The sequence below is a fragment of the Elephantulus edwardii genome, unplaced genomic scaffold (assembly GCF_000299155.1).
Source record: "Elephantulus edwardii isolate Elephantulus edwardi_28Jun2011 unplaced genomic scaffold, EleEdw1.0 scaffold00112, whole genome shotgun sequence".
Taxonomy (NCBI): Eukaryota; Metazoa; Chordata; class Mammalia; order Macroscelidea; family Macroscelididae; genus Elephantulus; species Elephantulus edwardii.
Window position 1 is genome coordinate 2,104,853 of NW_006399862.1, and position 25,172 is coordinate 2,130,024.

The window sequence follows — 25,172 nt, forward strand, 5'->3', positions numbered from 1 at the left end:
TGATAAAAAATTCATTGAATATACAAAAATCATTCATGTTATTTCTGTCTTCATTTTTGTCACAAAGTCCATATTGTCTAACTACAGTTCCTTCTTCACTGTTTCCAACTTTTGCATTCTAGTCACCAGTTACCATTAACACATCTTGATTACACATTTGATCAATTTCATGTTGAAAAATTTGATAAAAATCTTTCTTTCCTCCTCGTTGGCTTTAGCTGTTGCTATGTATATCTGAATAGTAGTAGTAGTACCAGGCTTTCCTTGTATACATATAGATAATATCCTATCACTTAAAACACTGCACTTTAGGATTGAACTTGATACTGTCTTTTTAACTATAGATGCAAGACCATTCTTTTTCTATTTTTCATTCCTGAGATGGCACTCTATGTGATTGTCTGATTCAGAGTGGCCAAAGTCAGTCTATCTCATCTCCTTTCTGCCTAGAATGTCAATGTTCATGTGTTCCATATCATTTTTTACAACTTCCAGTATTCAAACATTCATACTTCGTACATTCATTTTCAACTACTAAAGGATGTTTGCATCTGTTTCTTCACATTTATCTAAGTTCTTCTATTACTCATAGGGTATTCAGAGGCCTCTTATTTAAGAAGTGGATGGCCTATCATGTTTCCCAGTCTGTCTTCATCTGGGAGCTCTACTAAAACTATTCACCATGAGTGACCCTTTTGCCACTTGAGACACTGGTAATCCAGCTTTCAGCATCAAAGCAACCTACAAATTACCTCAGTACAGCAATCGTCTGACAGAAAAATGCTATACTAATAAAACAAAGATAAACAAGAAAGAATAAAGATACTTAAGTTATAAAGTAATTGTTGTTGAGTATCATTGAGTCAGAACTGACACATAGTTGACCCTCCAGTGGGTTTTCAGAAGTAGTTTAAACACAGGAGAGGTGCTTGCGCTTGCCTGTCTTTCTCCGCTGGACTAGCTGGTCAATGAAAATTGTGTTTCTTTGGATTAGCGATATGCAAATAAGTCCTACAATACAATGAAGTGGCAGATAATCTCACAGTTTAGAAATTTGGTTATGGTTTTGGTTTGGGGTTTTTCTGTTGTTATTGTTTTGGTTTTGGTGGGTTTGGGGGATTTTGTTTGTTTTGTTGTTTTTTAAGCCTGGATCTTGGGCATCTTCTCTAAGGGAAGGTTTTCTCTCCGGCAGTTCTGGAGGAAGGCCTTTGCCTCTGAGCTTCTGCTCCTGCACTGTCTTCATGTGTCTTGGTCTCTGTGTAATGACAGCAAATGAGGAATACAGACATCACTGTGAAGGGCCTATCTGAGGCCGGTGGCAGTGTGACTGAATGGAGCACGTGGTGGGCGCTAGAGCCTTCTAGATGAATCACACAACTGGTAGAGTTGGATAATATTCTAGGTGAGGGCAGTGTCTCAGCTACATCTAGGACGTCGATGCTCCAATTTTAGCCCAAGTGCTGCTGACCCAAAGGCTTGAAGGGTCACTGGGGATGAAAATACTTCTGTTGTAGATCCTTGTTTGCTCTAAGCCCACAAGCTGCAACCAAAGCCAGGCTGTTGTTGGTATGTTGACGTGGTCATCAATAGTGCTTCCTTTTGTTGAGGATCCTTGGTTGTTCTCACCCACATGATTTACAGCCTCTGAAACCCCATTTGGGGTGGGGGGGTCAGCTATGAATTGTTTTCAACTCTGTGGTACATGAGAGCTTAAATATAATGGGAATCTGCATAAACTGTTCAAATAACTTCATCTGAGGATTATTTCCAAGATTCCTGCTACTTTTCTCCCACTGAGTAACTTACATATTTCCTTGAGAAAGTGATTGGATTTTAGTGATAGTAAGTTGCCACCTTTCTCAGTCCCTGCTCTACACAGTGCATCCCCAGTTTTTTTCTTCCCTTTGTCCTTCCCAAGTATAAAAGCTCAATCCTTGTCTTGAATTATATTTGTTCATCAGTAACCAAATCTTTTTGCTGTAACAAAAAATATGAATAAAGTTTGCCTCCACTGCTTACCTATCTCACTCAGCTCTAAAAGGGACTGTCAGATAATTTCCCACTCTGAGCTTCTCCAGGTAAACAGAAGACAAATGTCTTCACAGATACATGTCAGGTCTGCCCACTTCTATAATACCATGGGATTAGTTTACAGCTTAGACGAATCTCAGCAGAAATTAAGACACAACATCTTTTTTTGGGGGGTAAAGGGGTAAAAATAGATTGTGTTCATTATCTCTGTTCTAGTTTTGCCCTTTCCTTGACACAGGGTAGGGAGAAATAGCTTATTTGTATCTTTACCTTCAGGACAGACAAAACCAATTCTTTTCATTCTCTGAATTTTCCCTAAGCAATCTCTTTTTATATTTCTTGTTATTAGTTGCCATTGAGTCAACTATGACTCCTAATAACACAATGAACAATGGATTGGATTGCTGCAGTATCTTGCGTTTTCATCACAATATTCTCCATAATTAAACCAATACTTAAAGCCACTGTATCAATCCATTTACATTTATAGCCATGGTAGAGATGGACAAGTGTGTTGGAAGTTAAAGGATCAGCTTTTCCAGTTACATGAAGTATCAATTTTATAGTGATGTGTGTCAAACTTCACTTTATATTAAAAGGTTTCTTAATGCCTATTATTTTCTGAAAACAGGGTCTTTAGACATATTGAGACAGAAGGAAATGTTCCCGTTGACATTCTGTGACATGTCCTAGACTCTCCTAGAACAAGTTGTCAGGGGTAAGATGTATTCTTCGACCTTCATGAGTTCACAGAGAAGTGGTGGCAAACTCAGAGAAAGAAAACATTTCAATAAAATGATGGTAAAAACAGTGATAAGCACAAAAATTCTTCTGTTGAGAAACCCATAGCCTGATGAGAGATAAAGTCAAGAAGATAAACACTGAGGGTACAGAACAAGAGGTGCTTCGTTTGTGAAAACAACAAGGTCGTGTGAAAGCACAGAGGGACACAAGAGGGACTGGATTTCCGAGGCTCCGTTCATAATATTCTTCCCTACTGCTTTTGGCAGTTTTTGTTTATGTAATGGTCACCAACTCTTTTCTTTAATTCTTTGCCTTTGTGATTGTTAAGAGCTTGCTATTAGATTTATAAGCAATCATTATTTGTTCTCACTAAAAATTACATGTAAATGCTTAACTGATCTTAAACTCATGTCTCTAAATGGGCTGCAGAATTTTATTTGAAAATTCTTGGAGTAAGAATTACATGTAGAAAAATCAAGTTCTCCTATGCATGCGCATACACACACACACACACACACACACACACACACACCTAACTATCCACTTTGAGTATAATTTGCCAGTTCAAAAGATCTCTAAATGCTTATAAGCAGTTTGGGAAATTAGGTGTTATCAGGCGGGGCTGGTCCTTGGTAAAACACACCATATTGGCAAAGATAGAGGCTTAGCAAAAGAGAAGATGACCCTTAACAAAATTTATTGGCACAGTGACTGTAACAAAAGAGTCCAGCATGGCAGACATTGCGATTATGAAGCAGGACAGGGCGAGGTTCAAACCTGTTGTTGACACGGTCACTATGACTCATGCCAGACTCAGTGGCGCCTGAAAACAACAACAACTTCTAAGTTTACTTTAGCTAAAAATGCAATTATTGTTATTATATTTTAGGTCCCATTGAGTCATGTACCTACCCTTGAACAACAGATTGAAACCTTGTGTTATCTTGTGCCTTTATCACAGAGTCTATGCTATTGTAGTCACTGGGTCATCCCATCTCATTGAAGGACTTTCTCACTTATGTTAACCCTCTCTAATTTCCCCAGTATGATGTCTTTTCTAAGGAATGCCCTTTCTTGATAACATAACTGAAAGTATGTAAAATGAGGTTTCATAATTCTTACACGTTTACCAAGACAAGTTGACTCATTATTTTGCCTGCCCCTGATATATTTTTAAGGATATACTTATCAAGTTAAATTTAATTATATATATTATATATATATATATATAATTAAATTTAACTTGATAAGTATATCCTTAAAAATATATCAATATCTCAGGAGTTGCATCTACTTCCTAAACAACATGCCTACAGAAACTCTATAAACTTTGATAGATGTTGATAGTTGTAGAAAGGTTTCAAGCCTCTTGTTCATAGGATCACTATGAGTTGTGCTCGACTCAAAGGCAACCAACAACAACAACACACACACACATTGTTGTTATATCCCGTTGTGTCACCTATGACTCGTAAATAATGTAAATATCTGTATGAAATTCAAATGAGTTGAGACAATGATACTGGAAATACAAAACATTATCTGCTTATTAGACTTTATTTTCTATTTTGCTATCTCTCTTTTTTCTCTTCTTCTAGGTCTGTCCCAGTTGTGATGTAAATATAGGGTAATTGAAATAGTTGCCTAAGAAGGATGCTGACATGCTGACAGTTACCGCTTGTTTTTGTATTTTTGTCTCATTTTACTTTTATGGCTTCTAATAGTTTTATATTTGCAAATAAGTGAATAAATGAAGGAATTTTAAAGAAAAACATCAAAGTTCACTACCATTCAGTCATTTTCAACTCATAGTGACCCTACCAGATGGAGTAGATAGTCTCATAGATTTCCAAGGTATAATCTTCACAGAAGCTGACTGTCAGATCTTTATCCTGCAGAGAGGTATCGGGTTCAAACTTTCCCCCTTGTCGTTAGCAATCAGACACTTTAGCCACTGTGTCTTTTGGGCTTCTTAAGAGAAAAAGAAAGTCAAAATCATGCTTCAAAATCACTGGACCAATGCCCATCTAAGACCCTCCTCCCATAAACCAGTGCTGCATCAACAGGTGTATGCTTTCATCAACCAGCAACTGGCTTCACCCGCATTCAACTGGCATATAAGATTACATGTATTCATTTTCCAATTCACACATTCCTTAAGATTTAAACAAATAACGAACCACTTATACTTTTGCTACTTCTTTTTAAGTGCCAAGAGAGTTTTAAAGACAAACTTGTGAGGAAGAACGTGGTATAAATAAAGTTATTTTTATCATTCCCATTCTATATCCACTGCTATCCAGTCTGATACTGAATCAACTACCCTATGAGACAGAGTAAGTCAGCCCCCAATGGGGTGCCCAGGCTATAAATCTTTACAGAAACCAATTGGTGTATCTTGTAGAGCTGGTTATGGGCTCAAACTGTCAACCTTCCAATTATCAGCGGAGTTCCTTAACCACTGTGCTACCATGGTGCACACTGTTATTGTTGCGTACAATCGAGTAGGAATTGACTCATAGCTGACCCTCCAGTGGGTTTTAGGAGTCAGTAAATTGCACAGGAAGAGATTGTCCATCCTTCTGCGGAGCAGTGGGTGCATTCAAACCATGCATCCTTGGGATGGCAGTGTAATTCTCAGCCCAGTAGTGCTTATCTAATGCTTATTATCTGTAGGACACTGTTCTAAGATCTTTCCCCCCTATTTTTATAACAGTTTATATAACTCATAAAATAACGCTTGTATAAAAAATTCAGAAAGTTGTAGAGAGCATACATTTTCCAAAAATGTCCTGGGTTTTTGTTACATTCAGTTTACTAAGACACACTCAAATCAGTGGTCAAATGCAGATATTATGCACTAGTTCATTGCCTTTGGTAAAACTATTTTTGTTATTTTTGTCTCCTCATGGTATTTACTCTGACATCCACCATGTGCAGGATTCACCTATTACTAGGATGTCAGAAAGCATTAAGTTTGGATCTACACGAGGCAAGTATTTCCAAGGAGCCTTCCTCATCCCATGTCCCTAATTCAGTATTACTAAGACCTTTTCTGATATTTATGTAATTTTCTCTGTCATCATATTAAATATATATATATATATATATACACACACATACTTATATATACACAAACACACATATGTACACTCATACATACATATATACACAAATACATACATACATATACATACGTACATATATATACACACACATTCATATATATACACATGTACATATATTATTGTTGTTATATGCCATTGACCTATACATACATTATATACCATATATGTATATATACCATACATACCATTGCTGTCATCTAGTTGAGTCTCACTCATAGAGACCCTTTATGACAGAGTACAACTTTCCCAAAGGGTATCCAAAGTAACAATTCTTTAGGGAGCTGAATGTTGCATCTTTCTCCCTTGGAGAGGTTATTGGATAATATTGGAGAAGGTGCCTCAGGAGTGCTCTTTAGAGACAGGAATGATGAGACATCACCTCTCATACTTTGGGCATATTGCTAGGAGAGGCTATTCCTTGGAGAGGGACATGATTCTTGGAAGGGAGGAGGGTCGACAAAGGAGAGTAAGACCCTAAAGTAGGTGGATTGACACAGTGTCTGCCATGATGGGCTCTTATGTGGCAGGAAGTGCAAGGATAGCACAAGATAGAACAGGGTTCAGATCTTTTGTTCATAGGGTTACTATGAGTCATACTCGACTTGATGGCACCTAACAACAACAACAAAATTGATGGTACTATTGAAAAACTAGGGAGGTCTGGCAGCCTGTTGGTTTTATGAACCATCAAGTTGAAGTTAACCCGTAGCTAATCCTCCAGGGCACAGGAGGAGACTGCTCATCTTTCTCCCATGGAGCAGCTGGTGAATTCAAGCCACACGTCTTAGGCACCGCAGCACAGCTTCTTATCTCTAAGCCATGTGGCAGCTGAAACCTGCTGGAGGGTCAACTAGTCTGAATAATGACAGTGAGAAACTTTATTTTTACTATATGTCATAACAAGGAGACTTAGTGGTCTTACTTAAAGGTAATCAAGCAAATTTCTCTTTTTGCTGATGAAAAACAGTGAGATGTGGTATAACTGGGCATCAACTGACAGAACTTCTGCTTTCTGAAGGTTAATTCTATTATGAAAGAAGGTGCATACAAATTTCAAAATTATCCCTTTCATCCCATGCCGTATATCTGATCAGGATTTTAACATAGTACTATTTTCTAACAATGTTCATGATATGTTTTATAATATTCTCATCAAAAATTACCAAATCATATGTTGTTATTGTTGTTAGGTGTTATAGAGCTGAGTATGACTCATCATGATGTGATGAACAACAAATCTGAACCTATTCCGTCCTGCGCCGTCCTTATCATCTCTGGCACACTTGAGCTCATTGCCACAGCCACGGTTTTAATTCACCTCATTGAATGTTACCCTCTCTTTAATTGACTCTGTACTTAGCTATACTCAAAAGGTATGTCTAATATTTTTATTTAGTAAAATTGGCATTCATAGGTACTTTTGCTGAAGATATTTGTGCTGGGTAGAATAATTCAGCAAAGACAGACAGAGGCTCCATAATTTCCCCAAAAGTGGGCATAGTAGTATACATTTGCAAGACACTTAGTAAATAGTTCCTAAATGAATAAAATAATGAATATACTAAAAAAATCACCCACTTTCAGGAAACTGAGTTTGAAATAAGATAGTTAATAAAAATGATGGTAATTTAATAAGCTGTGAGTAAGAGTAGAATCAGGGAAGGCTTTCAGATAGAGTGGAACTTGATCTGAGATTTAAGTTATAAAAGAAAACCTTTTTTAAAAAAATTAAGAGTGAGATGATTATTCTGAGTGAGGAGCTCTGGTGACTCAGTGCTTTGAATATTCACTGACAACAGAAAGGCCAGGAGTTTGAATCCAGTAGCTTCTCTGTGGAAGAAATCTCCCCTTAAGATTTCTTTGGAGATTTCTCCAGCTTTGGAGAGTCAGTGTGAGTAGGAATCAAATGAACAGCAATGGGTGTCCTTTGGTGTTGAATCATGCTCACCTAGGCCTTCTTTAAAACGTCTCACAAATCCAATCTTTAAAACAATTTATCATTGTCTCTCAAAGTTCTCACGGTTGACAGGGGGACTGAGAGATGTTTCAGGTACTCAGTAAGTACAAAGCCTAATCCATGGGCACAAACCCTTGCAAACTGAGACACCTCAAACACATGTGTACCAAGTTCTAACTCACACCTTGGAATGATCAGGCAATTATTTTAGAGTGTCATCAGCATAGCCTTCTAGTTGATCTAGAACCATGAGGGCTCTAAATGGTTCCAGGAGGTTTTCAGCAAATGTGACCTCAAGAGCACTGTAATGGCATAGTCCAAAAAGAGTCACACTTCTCTGGTGGTGTGAATCCACCAGCAGCTAGCTCCCTGGGAGAAAGATGAGCAATCCCCTCCTGTGAGATTTATAACTTCAGAAACTGTGAGTTGGACCTGACTCAAAAGCATGAGTTTTGAGCTGGGTAACCTTTTTTTTCTTAACCGATTTTTAAATTATTTGATTTGTCAACATTTACAAAGCATATTGGTTTTTCATTAAATCATTAATACATTTTTTTCATTCATTCATTATTGCATTTTTCTCCCTACCCCACCCCAATTAGCTCTTTTCTTTGAAAAGTAGAAGAAAAATTCTTTCATTGTTTTACAATCCCCCCCCCCCAAGTGCACTCCACTATGCAGCCTTCATTCTGGATTCCTGTCATGATAATAATTCTAATCATGTATCACTTTTAAACAGTTCTCTGTTTCAATGCAGTATACATTATTTACCCCCTCTTTCTCAGTCTCCCCACAACCTTGATGTCAGCCCCGTTTTACAACAGTGGCACTATGCAGTATTTGTCTTTTTGTGACTGAGATATTTCATTCAGCATAATGTCCTCCAGGGTCATCCATTTTAAATACGATTTCATGGGTCCCTTGTTTTTTAAATGCGGCATAGTATTCCATTGTGTGAAAATACCAGAACTTCTCTATCCATTTGTTTGCTGATGGGCACCTGTTGGAGGGTCAACTATGAGTTGCACCTGACTTCAAAACAATGAGCTTTAAGCTGAGTGACCTTTAGAAAGGAGATCATCAGATCTTTCTTCAGAGTCATCTCACGGTGAACCCCACGGACCCATAACAGCAAAGCACCTATTGCCTTAAGTCAATTTCCAGCATAAAGACTCGCTAGTACAGAGAAGTGTCCCATGGGATTTCTAAATTGGTATATCCTTATGTGAATAGGCTACTATATATTTCACCCATGAAGGTTCTGGTGTGTCCAGATGACCAGCTTTTCAAGTTAGCACTCCGATACTTGGCCTACACACTTCACTTGGGCCTTTTACATCAGTAAAATGAAAAAGTATCAAACTCACTGTCAGTAAATGACAATTGGCTCACATATGTTTTCAGTGGCTGTAAATTACATGGAAAGAGATCATCCATCTGTTTTCTATGAAGACCCTGGTGGATTTAAACTGCCTGCCTTTGGGTTGGCAGCACAACTCCTTACCCACTAGGCTACCAGAACACTCTATAACAGCACAAAACAGTCAAAACAAACAAACAAACAAACAAACAAAAAAGTATACAACACTACAGTCCTGTCTCCCAACCAATCTGAGGATGCCACACCCTCTGGATTTGAGCCTTACCACACTCCACTCCAAGTGCAGAAGACAGGAATTCGATACGTGTGAGAAAGATGGCTACATTGGTGGTTTTCTCCTGTTGGAAGACATAGCTTGCATCCCGTTAAAAGCAACATGCTGTTCCGTTTACATGAGCAACAGTGTTCTGGAACGTCCCCGCCTTCTCCAGCCCCCATCCGTCTCTGCTACCTCAAAATAAACCCTCCTAAATTAAAGCCATATTTGTGGATCATAAAAGGAAATTTCAGCTAGTAGCCAATAAATAGTAGTAGGTTTTGATTCTTGTAAATGTGCAGTGTGCTGGCTGTGCGGTTGACTTCATTTGGCATTGCTTGGAGACTGGTAATGAATTTCCCTGACAGATACATCTCTGGGCAGATCAGATCAGGGAAATGAGCTCTTTGGGGCACCGGCTTGTGTGGAATTATAACAGTATGTGTGCAGTGACCCCAAGTTGAAAGAATGTTTCATTCCAATAGTCTGAAATGGAAACTGATAGTCTCTGTTGTTTTCATTGCTTAAGCTACACATTATTAGGAAGGACTTCATCTGAAAGTAACTTGAGTGGTAGTACAGCTTCCATGAGGGGAAAAAAAATTAAATAAAATGCTCTATATTTTGCTCGGAGCATGTTGGTTATCTGAAAATAATTGCTTTATGGGTTTAAAAAAAGGAAACACAATCCTGAATTTAAGGTGACCTCACAGTAATGGTGGCGTCCCGCCCTCCCTCCTCTCTCTCTCAATGGGAACATTCTATTATTCTTCTCTGTGCTTGAATGAAAGTAATAACTTCTCCATTCTCTCACCTGCTTGAAAGCTTTCCCATCCAACACCTTTGGAAAAAGATGGTAAAGCCTTTGTTTGGACTAGATTTAAGTTCACTGCTAGGAATTCGCCTGAAGTTGGGTCCTCTTTAAATTTACGTTTCCTTTGGACACAGTGTTTGCAACCAAAACAGTCTCTAGACTCGGAGCCCGGGGACTGGCCAGCCTGTGTTTGACCTTTCCTGCAGATGTTTGTAAATGGAACGAATCGCCTTTCTGAACCCAAAGTGCGTAATCTTGGGTTAGGATTGCTTTCCATGCAAATTCTTAGACAGGCTGCGGTCTGTGCCGCTGGGCGCTGGTAATAGGATATACAGAGAGCGCAGGTCACTGGTAACCAGTTGGATCAGGAATGGCCATTTTTAATCTAGGGATGAAAGCTTGATATATTAGGAAAGTTAGTTGATCTGGCCAGCAAGGATTTTCTTTTATTACCCAAACCCAAATTATGGCCTGTCCAACCACTTGGCTTGGCGGACAAGAGAATGTACAAAGACAGATTTCTGTTCTCATTTGACCAGGATGCCAACTGGCCAGTCAACTACAAATGTGTCTCCTCGTCGGCTGTCTGTGATGTCAGAAGGTAAGCCCACAAATGGCTGTTTAAAGAGTCAGCCAACCACCAGGGATAAAAAGAGCTTGGGAATGTTCCCTTCAAATGACCCTGTTCATTTCGTATGTGGTCAGGGGACTTTATACAAGTTAGAAGCTTGGAGAAGTAGGAGCTAATAGCCAGTTCACTCTAGCTCAATCCTCCTCTGAGAATTTACATTTCCGCCATTAATAGACTGGATCAGAATCTGCATTTTAACAAGATCTTACATTGACATAAACGTCATCTGATTTCTTACTAAATATGGATTCTGATTCAGTCCATCTAAGGTGGAAATTCAAATACTCAGCAGGAGACTGAATATACCAAGGTTAACTCTGCTTATAGCAATGTGAGGACCACTGTTCAACGATCAAGAACTTCTGCTGGGCTTCTGTACTGTGTGGCATGTTTTGCTTCATTTGACCTATTTTCTTTTTCATAAATATATTGAATATAATACATGACATTCCTGCAATACTCATATATGTGGTTTAGTGACATTATGCTCATAATATTGTTCAACCACACGGTGCCAAATACCATTGACCTTAACAGAAGAACGTTGTTGTAAGGTGCCATTGAGTCAAGCCTGATTTAGCAACTCTGTGAACAACAGATCTGAACCCTGTTGTACTCTGTCCCATCCTCACCATCTCTGAGGTGTGTGTGCCCCGTCCTTCAGTCACTGTATCAATCTATCTCCTTGAGGGTCTTCCTGTCTTTTACTGACCATTCCTCTTTGCAAGCATGATGTCTCTTTCCTGGGAATAGCCCCTCCTAATAACATGCCCAATATATGTGAGATAAGGCTTTGTCATTCTTGCCTCTAATGAGAAAACTGACTGTAGTATATGAAGACCTCTTCTAGTACACCACAATTCAGGGCCCCCTAAACATTGAATCCTTTTCTTCTTTTCCCCTGCCTCTTGCCTGTTCATTACTGGATAACAACTTATCCACTTTGGTGTCTTTGCACATACCTATTCTAACTATTTCCTACAAGCAGAACCTTCCAATATCTGTCCAATTGTGACTGACATACTTTACTCAGCATAATGTTTTCAGGGTTTGGGGTACATCTATCTTGTAACATGGATCAAGACTATTTCTCTTTATAGCCAAGTATGAAATATGGTAAGAGGGAAATGGAAATGAATTATGGGCGACTCAGACAAGGGAAAAACACAACCAAGAGTTAAGTTTGCATTTGAGCTAATAGGACTTCTGACATGGTAAATGATCTCTTGAGAGGACAGCTTGAAGCTAGAAGTTCCCCAGGGGCAAAAGAGATGGTATTATATTGAGTTCCTCATCTGAAAGTAAGAAGACCCAGCACCAACCTGCATTGCAGACAACTGAAGGGCTCTCAATGGAGTAAAGAGTTTGATACTAATTTTCGTAAAAATATGCACTGTGAAGTCAGATCTACATTTCACTTTTATTGACAGTAGATTCTAATTGTGTGGCTTCTGGGCAAGCTATTTTCTTTGCCTATATGTCTCTTAGTGGTATTATGGGCTTTATTTGGTGTGGCTCACCTAAATGTCAGTAGTTCCTATCCACCAGTCTCCGAAATCTTCTGGAGGGTCAGCAATGAGTTGGCCCTAACTCAATAGCATTAAGTGATTTTGTTAAATGCAGTAGAAAGTATGCCACTACCTCCCAGGGTACCTGACAGGGGACATCCTATGAGAGGAACCCAAGGAAGGCTGAAGAAGATGCACATCTGCTGTTGTTATGAGCTGCCATCCTGTAGGTTTCACCTTATGCTGACCTGTCTGCATTGACAATGGAAGCAAACAGGCAATGGTCCTGCACCACCCCCAGATCAGCTACAAGTAGAAACTGTGATCTTCAGTTTTTATTGACAGAAGTGTTTTTCAGCAGTAGATTGCAAGGTTTTTCTTCCAATTCCATCTTAGCCTGGAAATACTGCTGATGCTTGTTTAGCATCATAATAGCTTATAGGTGGGTAAGAGCTGTACGGGAAGGGTATAGGCCAGAATCAAACCTGAACTTCTCACTTGGGAAAGAAGAATTCTACCACTGAGTTACTCAAGAGCCTCATTAGATGAGCATCACCCAAGAAAAGTTCTTGACACAAAGAGTAACAGCTTCTGTAACTGGCAAATGATTCAGAGGCTTTGGGAGAAGCAATTGTGTTTGACTTCCTGTTGATGGAGAGAATTAGATGCTCTTGCTGTGATGATAAACACACGTCCTGCCTAGGAACTCCAAGCACACATCTTTTTCCCGATTGCTTTTCAACTAAGTTTAAATGATTTACTCTTCTGATTGTATTCCATTTCTTTTTTGTTTGTTATTGTTAATTTTTCCCTTTTTGGACCATTCTGGATCTTTTTCACTTGAAAAGAACAAAAAAAATGCCAGTAACTAAGGAGAACGAAAGCATTGATATTTATGCTGTGCTACTTAAACTTTTCTTCCCTTAAAGTCACACCCAAGAACTTGTCTTTAGGCCAATCTGCATTTTGGCCACATTGGGAGGACTTGGCTGTAACAGCCACTGTGCAAACTCACACCACATGTGGTACTAATTGGCACTGTTGGCAGTTTCAGAAGAGAGGCTGGGGATTGAGTGGGCACGGAAGCTTAACAATGCCTTCACACAGCGGTTCTCAACAGGAGTTAGAAATTAGAACTGTAGGAGGATGGGCCTGTGGGGCAGGTCAATGAGATGAATCTCTCATCGCTTACAAAAGCAACAACCACCAACAAAAAAGGCAGGAGAAAGACTTTAAATAGATATTGTACTTTGTACCAAACATCCAGAAAAGATGTGGGAGAACTTGTTCACTTAGCGTGTGCTGTCAAGGAGCATGAATGTGCAGATGGAGTAATGAACCAGGGTCAAGTCTGCCCTTGGACTGGAGGGAGACGTAGCCATTGCTTTGGGCCTATAAAACTCCCTGAGGTCAATTTTTCCATCTGTAAAATAGCCACGGGGCTTTCACAGCCTTTGCCTCCCACCAACTGAAAGGAGCAGGGGGCAGATTTGTAGTTTGTTAAAATGCTTTGATTTTACAAACGTCAAACACAGGGGCCTCTTATAACATCCTAGCTGTGGGTCTCTGTAGGCATGAGGAGTGGGGAGAGTGGCAGTAGTGCTGGCAATGAGTATTCCCCTGAAGAACTGTGCTAATCCAGCTCTTCCAGGTTGTAGGAGAGAGAATTTGTAAAACACAGAATGGGGCACTGGGGAGTTGGGGTTAATTGTGAGGACACGCTTGGGAGTATGGAAACAGAGGAGTTGGCCCCATAGCCCCCTGCCACTGAGTATTTTCATTTTTTTTTAATTCAAGATAAAAAAACTCTTTGGTCTTGAAATAGTATTTACCATCATTTGAAAATTCAGCTTCTCTTTCTTTGCTCTCACAGTGCCAGTTTTTTCTTCCTTCTGCCAATTTTTACTTCCTTCTTATCAGAAGAAAACCAAAGCAAGTTCCCCCCAAATCTCAAGGACCAGAATGAATCAATGCACCAATGAAACAAGTTGCTATTGTCAAAATGTAAGACAGAGAAGATTAAATTGTATTTATAAGTGTAAAACTTTTTTGCCATTTACAATTTCATTGAAACACAAATTCTTATTTCTTAAGATATGCATTTGTGATTTTAATTTTTTCATTAAGTTTTGTAATTGGTTTCCACCTCAATATTTAGCATCTATAAAAGCTATAAAACCCCAACTATGGTTAATTTAGACCCCAGCCAATTCCTTTGACTAGGCCTAAAAATGTAGGAAATAGAATTTCAGGTTACTTTGTGAAAATAGTCTCTTAAAATCATGCCACAACAAAATCAATCTTAAAAAGGAATAGTAGATTTTTATTCTTATTCTATTTGATGAAGGTGTTGATTTAGATCATTAATTTTGTTCTTTCTTATTGTTGTGTTTGGGGTGTTTTTGTTTTTGTTTTGGTTTTGGTTTGGTTTTTTTGTTTGTTTGTTTGTTTCTTGTTTGTTTGCTTGTTTTAAATGGGTTTCCCTATGGCTATGCACTTGCCCCTGAAGACTGTCTTAGCTGCATCCCAGAGATTTTAGTACATTGTATTTTCATTATCATTTGTGTCATGGAATTTTTTTCTTTCTCTTTAGAAGGCCAACTCTATGGTATAAAGATACTGGCAAATATGGCCAGAAATGCACAATCTGGAGAGGATAAAATTGATGAATTAAACTTTCTAAAGATTACATCTCTGCATCCATCAACAACTTTTGCAAACAGTGAAAAGAAAATCTACCATCTGGGAACAAACATACAAACAAATCAAACAAAGGGTTTCATAGCAAAAGTTTACAGAAAAGTCCTAGGTCTCCAGAATAAATAGCCTGATAAACCAATTACAAAATGAATAAAAGACAATGAAAGACTTTTCACGGAGAAAGACTTTCAGAAGGACATCAGTCATATAAGAAAATGCTCAAAAACTCTGGCAATAAGAAAGATGCAAATCACTACCATGAGATAAATAATGATAAACAAAATAATTAGATACCTCACTCCAGCAGCAGTGGGGAAGTTTAACAAGGCAGTAAACAATAAATGTTGGAGAGGATGTGTAGAGGTGAGAACTCTCATACACTGTTGGTGGGATCATAAAATGGTACAACCCCTCTGCATGACAGCTTGATGTTTCCTCAAAAAGTTGAACATAGAAACTCCAGGTGACCCGGCTATTCCACTACTAGGAATATAACCCAAGGAAATGATAACTGAGACACAAATGGAGATTTGCCCACCAATGTTTATAGCAGCATTATTCATTATCACAAGAACAAAGAAACAGCTTAAATATCCAACCGCAACTGAATGGCTTGAGAAACTGTGGTACATTCACACAATGGAATACTATGCAGCACTCAGGAGCAACAATTAAAAATACTGCATAACTTGGGAGAGACTGGAGAGCACTATGCTGAATGAACTAACTCAGCCTCATAATGACAAATACTGCCTAAGATCATTATTGTAAAAACCGAAGGATAACTAATAAAACATGTATGGGAACTCAAAGGGGAAAGATGTGGGAGTGGAGGGGTGAGGATGGCTTGGGGCAAAACCACAGGGTTGCACAGTTGGGAGGGTGGGGGAGGGGGAAAGAAATAGGAAGGATCTGGACAAAAAGATAGGGTAATGATAGGCAAGGTCTAATGACAATTAGTTTTAGAAAACGATGCATGAGAATGATTGTATGAAACACAATGTGAATGAAGAATAGTGTGAAACTCAATGTTTTGCAAGCAAACCAATTTAAAAAAAAAAAAAACAAGACAAAAAGGAGCAGTAGAATTTAGCTTCTATTATACTAAATAAGGCTAAAACACACTACCATCAAGGCAGTCCAGCAACCACTATAGTTTTTCAAAGCTGTAAATTTTAAAGGGATCAGGCCATCTCTTTCTCCCACAGAGCAAATGGTGACTTTAAACTAAGTGACCTTTTCAATTTTCTAGTTAAACCCATCACATAACATACTGAAAAACCCCAACCTCATATCAAGTATATTCTTACATATGGTGATCCCATAGGAGAGGCTAGAACTGTCCCATAGGGCTTCCAGGCTATAATCCTTAAGGAAACCAACTGCCACAGCTTTCTTCCATGGAGTAGCTGGTGACTTCAAATTGCCAAGCTTTGGATTGCGACTGACCACTGACACTGTTTTATTTTATTAATTTTAATGAACATTTACACAGATTTTTGGATTTTCATTCATTCATTGTTGCACATCTTTCTTTATCCCCCTCCCCCAGTTCGCTCCTCTCTTTGAAAAGCAAAAGATAAACTTCTTTGTTGGTATACAATCCCCTCGACCACATCCCTGTCCTCCCCCCCAAATGCATTCCACTAGGCAACAAAATAATTCTGGATTCCTGTGATAATCATAATATGCTATCATATATCACTTTTAAACTGTTCTCTCCCTCATCTGTTTCAGTTCAGTATATATAATCTATCCAGTTGTTCTCAGTCTTACATGTTTTTTAACATGTAAAATTTTTATTTTATACTGGTTTACATACAAAGTTTATATACATTGTTTTTCACACCAAATATTTCCTATTTTCTTTACTCACCCCTCCCTCTACCCATTAAATTGGGTGACCCTATGAATATCCCCCTATCCATGCTCACCCTTCTGCTCCTACCCTCCCTCCCCTTGGGCCCTCATACATGTTTTACTAGTAATCTTCCTATTTCTACAATAATAGCATTATAGAATATTTTTCTTTATGAGACTTAGTTCATTTAGCATAATACTTTCCAGTCCCTCCCAAGTTAGGTAGTAATTTTCAAAATCATTACTCTTGCCTGCTGCAATATATTCCATCATGTGAATGTTTTGTAATTTCTTTCCATTTCATTCCTTTGTGGTTGGACATTTTGGCTGTTTCCATGGTATTGTGATGGTGAATAACACCGCTATAGATATTGGTGCACAAATCTCCATCTGTGATTCATTTCTCATTTTCTCAGGGTATATTTCAAGCAATGGCATAGTTGAGTCATATGAAATTTCTATGTGAAGCTTCTTGAGGAAATGTCAAACTGCCTTCCAGAGTGCCTATACCATTTTACAATCCCACCAACAATGCATAAGAGTTCCTATCTCTCCACATTCTCTCCAACATTTATCACTTGCACTCCTGGTAAACTTTGACACTGCTATTGGGGTAAGTTGGTATCTCATTATGGTTTTGATTTGCATCTCTCTTATTGCCAGTGATTTTGAGTCTTTCTTTATGTATCTATTAGCCATCTGAATATCTTCCTTTGAAAAGTCTTTCCATGTGTTTTGCCCATTTTGTAATTGTGTAATCAGTCTTTTTCTTGTGGCGGTCCTGAAGGCTTCTGTAAACTTTTGATATAAGACTCTTGTCTGAGATGGCATTGCCAAATACATTTTTCCCCAGTCAGTAAGTTTTCTTTTCACTCTGTTGGAAAAACTTTTTCATGTGCACAGGGATTTAGTCTTTAGAAGGTCCCAAGCATCAGTTTTATCCTCTCCAGATTGTGCATTTCTGGCTGTATTTAGAAGTCTCTTTATACCATTGACTAGGCCATCTACGCTTGATGGCAATTTGTCTCTTACGAACTTTATATATGCAGATTGAGTTAATTTTTTGGTATGGTGTGGGATGTGGATCCTGTTTCAGCTTTCTGCAGGTAGTAGTCCAGTTTTACCAGCACCATTTGTTGAGGAAGTTTTCATTCTCAGCAGGACTCATCCGTTGCAACAACCCCGAACCAAATCTACACCCCATCCAGTCAGTTCTGGCTCATACTCCCCCTCCGTGGAGTTTCTGGGGCTGTAAATCTGTATTGGAGCATACTGCCTATGTTTTTCATCAGAGAGGCTGGTAGATTCGAACCACCTTTTGATTTAGCAGCCCAATATAACACTGAAGGAAAGGAGAGATCTTCCAAAGTGGAGTCTAGTGTCTCTCTGGAAGTTGAAGCACAGTGCAGCAATTTCAGTTTAACAACCCAAAGTTAGAAGATCACGAGCAGCTTGTTCCTACATGTGAGAGATAGTATTTCTCCCACAACTGTGTAGACCACCCGCAGGCAGCTGGACCTGCTAAGAACACAAAACAGTAGGGAATTGGTGCTTTTTCTCAGCTACAAGATTGAAGCCAAAAAAATAAATGAATCTGGATGCATAGAAATGCTTTCTTTTTCAGTCGCCCCAGGTGATCTTCTGCAGAAATGAAAACAAAAATTTTCCTTTCCTCCAGGAAGAGCTAATTTCTCCTTGAAATAATATATATATATGAAAGCACTTTAAAACTCAAGTATTCTTTGCATTAAAAAGTGCTACTAGTGCTACTATTACTAAGGAGACGCTCAACATTTTTGCTAGATATTGATCTAAGTATCTTGTAATGAAACTATCTCATGAAGTCATAATTTCATTAAAAATGGTTTTGCTCAATTATTGAAGGATGTTTGCATTAAGTATTGTGCTTTTAGAAACAGCTGCCTATATGAGCTCAAATTTACAACAGTTAATCTAAAACACACTTAGAGGTATCAGTTGCAAGGAGTGTAAATTAATGGTGGATGGATAGAAATAATGAGAACTGTAACACAGTATATAATGAATGTCATGAACTGTACTTGCAGAAGTTATTAAATTGATGCATATTGTTGTTGTTGTTGCTAGATGCCATCAAGTGTTTTCTCACTGTTGTCAACGTTTATGTGTAATCGACTGAAATCTTTCCTATTCCTTGCATCATCCTCACAACCTCCACCATGCTCAAGTCTATTGGTGCAGTCATTCTGTCAGTCCATCTGATTGAGTGTCTTCCTGTCGTCGTATGAACTCCACCTTTTCAAATAGTACATCCTCTTCCAACAACTGGTCACTCCTGCTAATATGCCCTATGTAAGTAAGGCCAGTTCTCACCAAACTTGCCTTTAAATAACTACTTAGAAATACATTCAGTTGTCTTAAATTGACACCAAAAAAACAAATAAACAAAGTCAAGAGTTCATATCAATGTGTCCATTTCAATTTAGCCATCATGGGGTTAAAATATTAGCTTTCTCCTGTTTATATGTATAACATACCTCACTCAAACCCCCCCCCCCCCATATTGCCATTGAGTAGCTTCGTCTGACATACTTTGGACATGTTGCCAGGAGGGACGGGTCCTTGGAGAGGGACACCATGCTTGGGAGGGTTGAGGGACAACGCAGGAGGGGAAGACCCTCTATGAGATGGATTGATTCGGTGACTGGGGTAATAGGGATGAGTGTGTCAGAGGCGGTGCAGTTGGCGCAGGATAGAGCAGGGTTTAGGGCTGTTGTGCATAGATAGGGTCGCTATGAGTCGGAAACGACTCGAAGGCCCATAACAACAACAACAAGGAATCAACTTATTGCTCACCCTCCAACCTTTTTCAGGAACTGTAAATCACATAGGAGGAGACTACACATATTTCTCCTTCAGAGTTGCTGGTGGATTCGAATCACCAGGGAGACATTGACTGTGGATTAGCAGCACAGCTCCTTACTGACTTTGCCACCAGAGAGAAAATTGGTTCCCATTGTTCTCAATGTAAATACTTATTTACTCATTCTGTCTATTGTAATGAGTATCTTTGGTTCTCTATAGGCCAATAAGGTCTAGCAGCTCCATTTATTTCTTCCAGAGCCGTAAGTGTTCAAGTCTTGCCATTTGCTCTCAGGCTTCATGTGTTCCATTTCATGTTTGACTACTTCCAATTGTCTACATGGATGCTTCTTACAGTCCATGTCCCCATTATTATTACTGTCCATGTTCCAATCATTATTGTATGTTTGAAGCTGTTTCTCTTCATTTTGAATCTTGCCACACCAGCAAATGAAGGTACTCCATTGGATGGAAAAGCTTTAATTCACCTGTGTTGGTAGGTAGAGTCTATTTTGAGAAGGCAGCTCTTCCCCGTTTGCTTCATGGGTGTTTCCAACCTGAAGAATTCTCTTCCTTGCACTGCATCCAACAATATTCTTGTCATTTACATAGAGGTGTTGAAGATCTGTTCTTTCAGAAGTCAATGACCATTCTTGCTTCTTAGTCTTTCTGAGTCTGAAAGTTCTACTGAAATCTATCCACCATGGGTGACCTTGCTGGTATTTGAAATACCAGTAACATAGGTTCCATAATTACAACACCACCACAAAAGCCACGAAACTATGGCCAATTGCAAGATGAGGCATTTGACATTATGCACCATAACCAATTATGCTAACGTAGAGAAGAATGGTAATCCCAGAACACTTAATTGTGCTTCTGTGAAACCTACACATTATGGAGATAATGGAGATAGATGGCATAACATTGCCACAGAAAGTGAGGAAGACTTGTTGCTCTTGCTGCAAATCTCAGATTACAGCAGTCAAAATGGATTGAATGCAGAATGAAGAAAACAAAAATTCTCACCACTAGACCAACAGTTAACATCAAGATAGAAGGGAAGTACTGAGGTTGTCAACAATTTCATCTTGCTTAGTAATACAATCAATCAATAACCTTGATACGTAGCAGAAATAAAAAGATAAGTCACATTGGGAAAAATCTGTTGCCAGTGACCTCTCCAGAGTACTAATGGGTAATGACGTTAGTTTAAAGACTAAAGTACAAGCCATGAAACAAGTCATGGCTTTCCTGATAAATTGCTATGCATCTTACATTTTGACTATGAGTAATGATGATGGGAAGAGAACCCGTGTCTTTGAGTTATAATGTTAGAAAAGAACACTGAATATCCCATGGACTGCTAGGAGAAAAAGTAGGTCTGTTTTTGGAGAAGGTGCAACTAGAGTTCTCCTTGGAGGCAAAAATGGTGAAACTTCATCTTTTGGTATGTTGTTAAAAGGAGATTCAGTCCTTGGAAAAAGACATCATGCTTGGAAAAGTGAAGCATTAGCATAAGACTCTCAACAAGGTGGATTGACACAGTGACTGTAATAATGGGATAATAGGCTCAAGGGTGTCAGTAATGGTGAGGACGGCATAGGGTAAGTCATGTTTCAGATATTTTGTTCATAGGGCTACTATGCATTATAGTGAACTCATCAAAACATGACAACAACAGTATACATTAGCAAAGAAGCAGTTGCCCAATCAGAACAAGGGAACACTGCATGACTTAAAATCAGGAAAATGTGCATCCAGGGAGCATTCTTTCTCTATATCCATTAAGTCTGCATGCTGATAAAACTGAGAAGATGGACCATGTGCTGGAGAATGTGGTATCTGGTTTGGACAAAGGCTCATCAATTTGCAGAAAGTGAATAAAACTTGAAACACTTGCTGTAGAAGTTGTATTCCAACATCAAGAAGACAAAATTCATCACCATTGAACCAATATGCAACATCACAATGGAGAAAATATTGAAGTTGTTAATTATTTAATTTTACTTGGATCACAGTCAACACTCATAGTAATAGTGGTGAATAAACCAAAAGATGTGTTGCATTTGGAAAATATGCTGTCAAAGGCCTCTCCAAAATGCTAAAGAGTAGTGGTGTCAGTTTATAGACTAAAGGGTAACTAATCCAAGTCATGGTTTTTAAAATTACTTCCCATGGTTCTGAAAGTTGGACGATACATATGAATGAAAGAAAAAAGAACTGATGTCTTTGAATGGTAGTTTCTGTTAAGAGTATTGAATATTCCATGAACTACCAATGGAATATAGAAATTGCCCTCTAAGAGGTGGAACCAGAGTGCCCCTTATAAACAACAGTGATGAAACTTCACTTATTTTGAACATATTTTCAGGAGAACTCAGTCATTGGAAAGAGAAGTCATGCTGGGAAAGGCAGAGGATCTGTGAAAGAGAAAAACCTCAACAATACGGATTGACATAGTAATTACACCATGAACTTGAGCATGACAGAGGCCATGGGGATGGTGCAGGATAGAGAGAGAATCATGTCTGTTGTTCATAGAGTTGCTAGGAGTTGTAGTTCATTTAATGGCACCCACAACAACAACATACCACCAGGGTTCTCTTTCCACATTTACAGTGAATTTTAAACCTGTGTATTCCATCCTATCTGCTTAAACACAGCAAATATTAGGAGGATGCAAGATCTAGCACCTTCTATCTAGGGTTGCTAGATGGCACATAAGATCAACATTGTGTCCTACAAGGTCCACATATGCAGTCATAATTTATGCTGTTGAAAAAAAAAAGGATTCTAGTGGATAGGTTGACAGCCTTGCAAAATTCTGTCATGTAACATTAGATATCATTCCTATCCTCAAGGTTTTATTTCCAAACATCCATCCTTTTTGTTTCCAGTTTTAGCATTTTAATCACCAGTAATAATCAATACATTTTAATTGTGTATGTGATCAATTTCTGAATGTAAAAGTTGGTAAAATGGTTCAATTTCTCCTTCTTGGCTTTAATGGTTTGTGTGTAAACTTACATAATGATATTACTCATAGTCAGTATATAAAATAGTTGTATTAATTGGTCTTTGTTATGGATATATTAATATTATCCTGTTAATGACAACTTTTTCTTTTAGGATATGTCATGAATTACTTTTTATAATGAATACCATGCCCCTTCTCTTCAATTTGCCCTTCATAACATGGTACACTATGTGATTACTTTTTACATTCAAAATGGCCAATATCTATCCATCAACTCTTAGGATATAGCAATCTTTAAGTGTTCGATTTCTTCATGACAACTTGCACTTTTCTTTGATTCATGCATCATACATGTTATATTCTGATCAGCAGTGGAAGTCTGAAACTGTTCCCTCTCATTTTGAATTACGCCACATCAACAAATGAAGGTCTGAAAGATTCATTCCATCAACATCTTTAAGGCTGAATCTTCCCCAGTTTTATTTTGGACATTTTTCAGCCAGAGGGGCTTAACTCCTGAAGCTCTAGCAGCCTATATTCCTCTTTTACTTATATGACCTTCATTGGTCAATTTACTTTCAGAAATAGAACAACAGGTTTTTCTTCCCCGCATATCTTAGTCTTGAAGGTCTATTGAAACCTACCTGTGACAGGTGACTCCTTGGGTATTTGACATGTCAGTATTGCTTCTTGCACCACCGAACCATGCAGGCCAACAGAACATAACATGATGAAAGACCAGTTCATGATTTTGCAAGCTAACATATGGAAAATATCATTCTCTTCTACCAAATTGAATCACTAGTGCATTTGGAATAACTCTTTTAATATAACAGACTTAATCAATGTTACCATATTAAACATTATCATCATTAACAAAGAAATCTGGCTTCTTACCATTGTTTGATAAATAATCTATAGCATCCAGTGGCTTCACTGCATGAGCCCAAAACTTCAAATACAAATAAATTCAAATCATTCAACGATCCAAAATGTTAGTTTTGTCAGAACAAACATCTGTATATTTGAAACTATCCAAATTGTTGATTTTTCTTTGCATTTTTATCCAGATGGTCGTGCCATATATACTTCTAAAACAATAAAATTACAAAGTCTACTGTGAGTAAAAAGGAAATATAACAGCACAGATGCAGATGATGGTAATGACAGATTTATTGAAAGAATTCTGTTGTTGTTGTTGTCCTTGTTAAGAGCTAGCAAGTTGACAATGACTCATAGCAACCCTATGAATAATAAGTCTGCACCTTGGTCTATACTGCAACGTTTTCACCATCTTTGATACCCTTAAGCCCATGGTTAAAGCTACTGTGTCCATTTCTATTTTCTAGGATCGTCTTAACTTTCTCTGACCATTCAACTTCCAGCATGATGTCTTTTGCCAAGGGCTGGTTCCTTCTAGCAACATGACCAAAGAATGTGAAACAAACTTCACTACCCTTGACTCTAATGAGCACACTGGTTGCACTTCATCCAAAACTTAATTGCTTGTCCTTTGAGAGATCCATGGATAGTTAGTATTCTAACACAAGTTCAAGGCTTTGATTCTTCGATGTCTCCCTTATTCATTGTCCAACTTTCAGAACCATAGGAAGTAGTGGAGGGGAACCCCCAAAACATGGCTTGGATTAGGCACACCTTAATAATCTAACTCACACGCTTGCTCTTTAGCACTTTGGAGAGAGGTTCTTGACAGCAGATTTTCACAGTGCAACACTTCTTTTTATTTCTTGACTACTATTCCCATAAGTGTCCATTGTGATCCAAGTAAAACGAAATCACTGATGACTTCAATCTTCTGTTCCTCTATCATGATGTTGCCTACTGGTCCAGTGAGGAGGATTTTTATTTTAATTATGCTGATATGTAGAAGATATATTGCAGAACGTAGTATTCGATCTTCTTATAGCATTAGTTTTCTATGCTATGTAAGAAATTACCACACATTTAGGAACTTAAAGGGACACCACTGATTTCCTGCCTTCTAGTTGCTAATTTAGGATCCGATTAACCAAGGTCAGCTCTCTCTTCAGGAACTGACAGGGCTAAACAAGATGTTGGCTCAGGCACATTCTCCTCTATATCTTTGTTTAGATAATACACTATAGATTCCCTCCATTTTTGGCAAAATCACTTCTTTGTGTCCCCTTGAGGGAGCTCTGGTGGCCTAGTAATGAGAAGCTGTGCTGTAATCCTGAAGGCACATGACCATGGGAGAAGGCTGGGCAGTCTCTTCCCGTGTCATTAACTGCCTCTGAAAACCCTCTGGAGGATCAGCTATAGGTCGATTCTGACTCTGGTACTCCAAGACAGTATCCACCTG

At 38.5% G+C, this 25,172-nt stretch overlaps 1 pseudogene; it reads left to right on the forward strand.

Annotated features, from left to right (window-relative positions):
- The first annotated feature begins 10,851 nt into the window (after positions 1-10,851).
- Positions 10,852-25,172, forward strand: part of LOC102858648 — a 32,124-nt pseudogene continuing 17,803 nt past the window's right edge.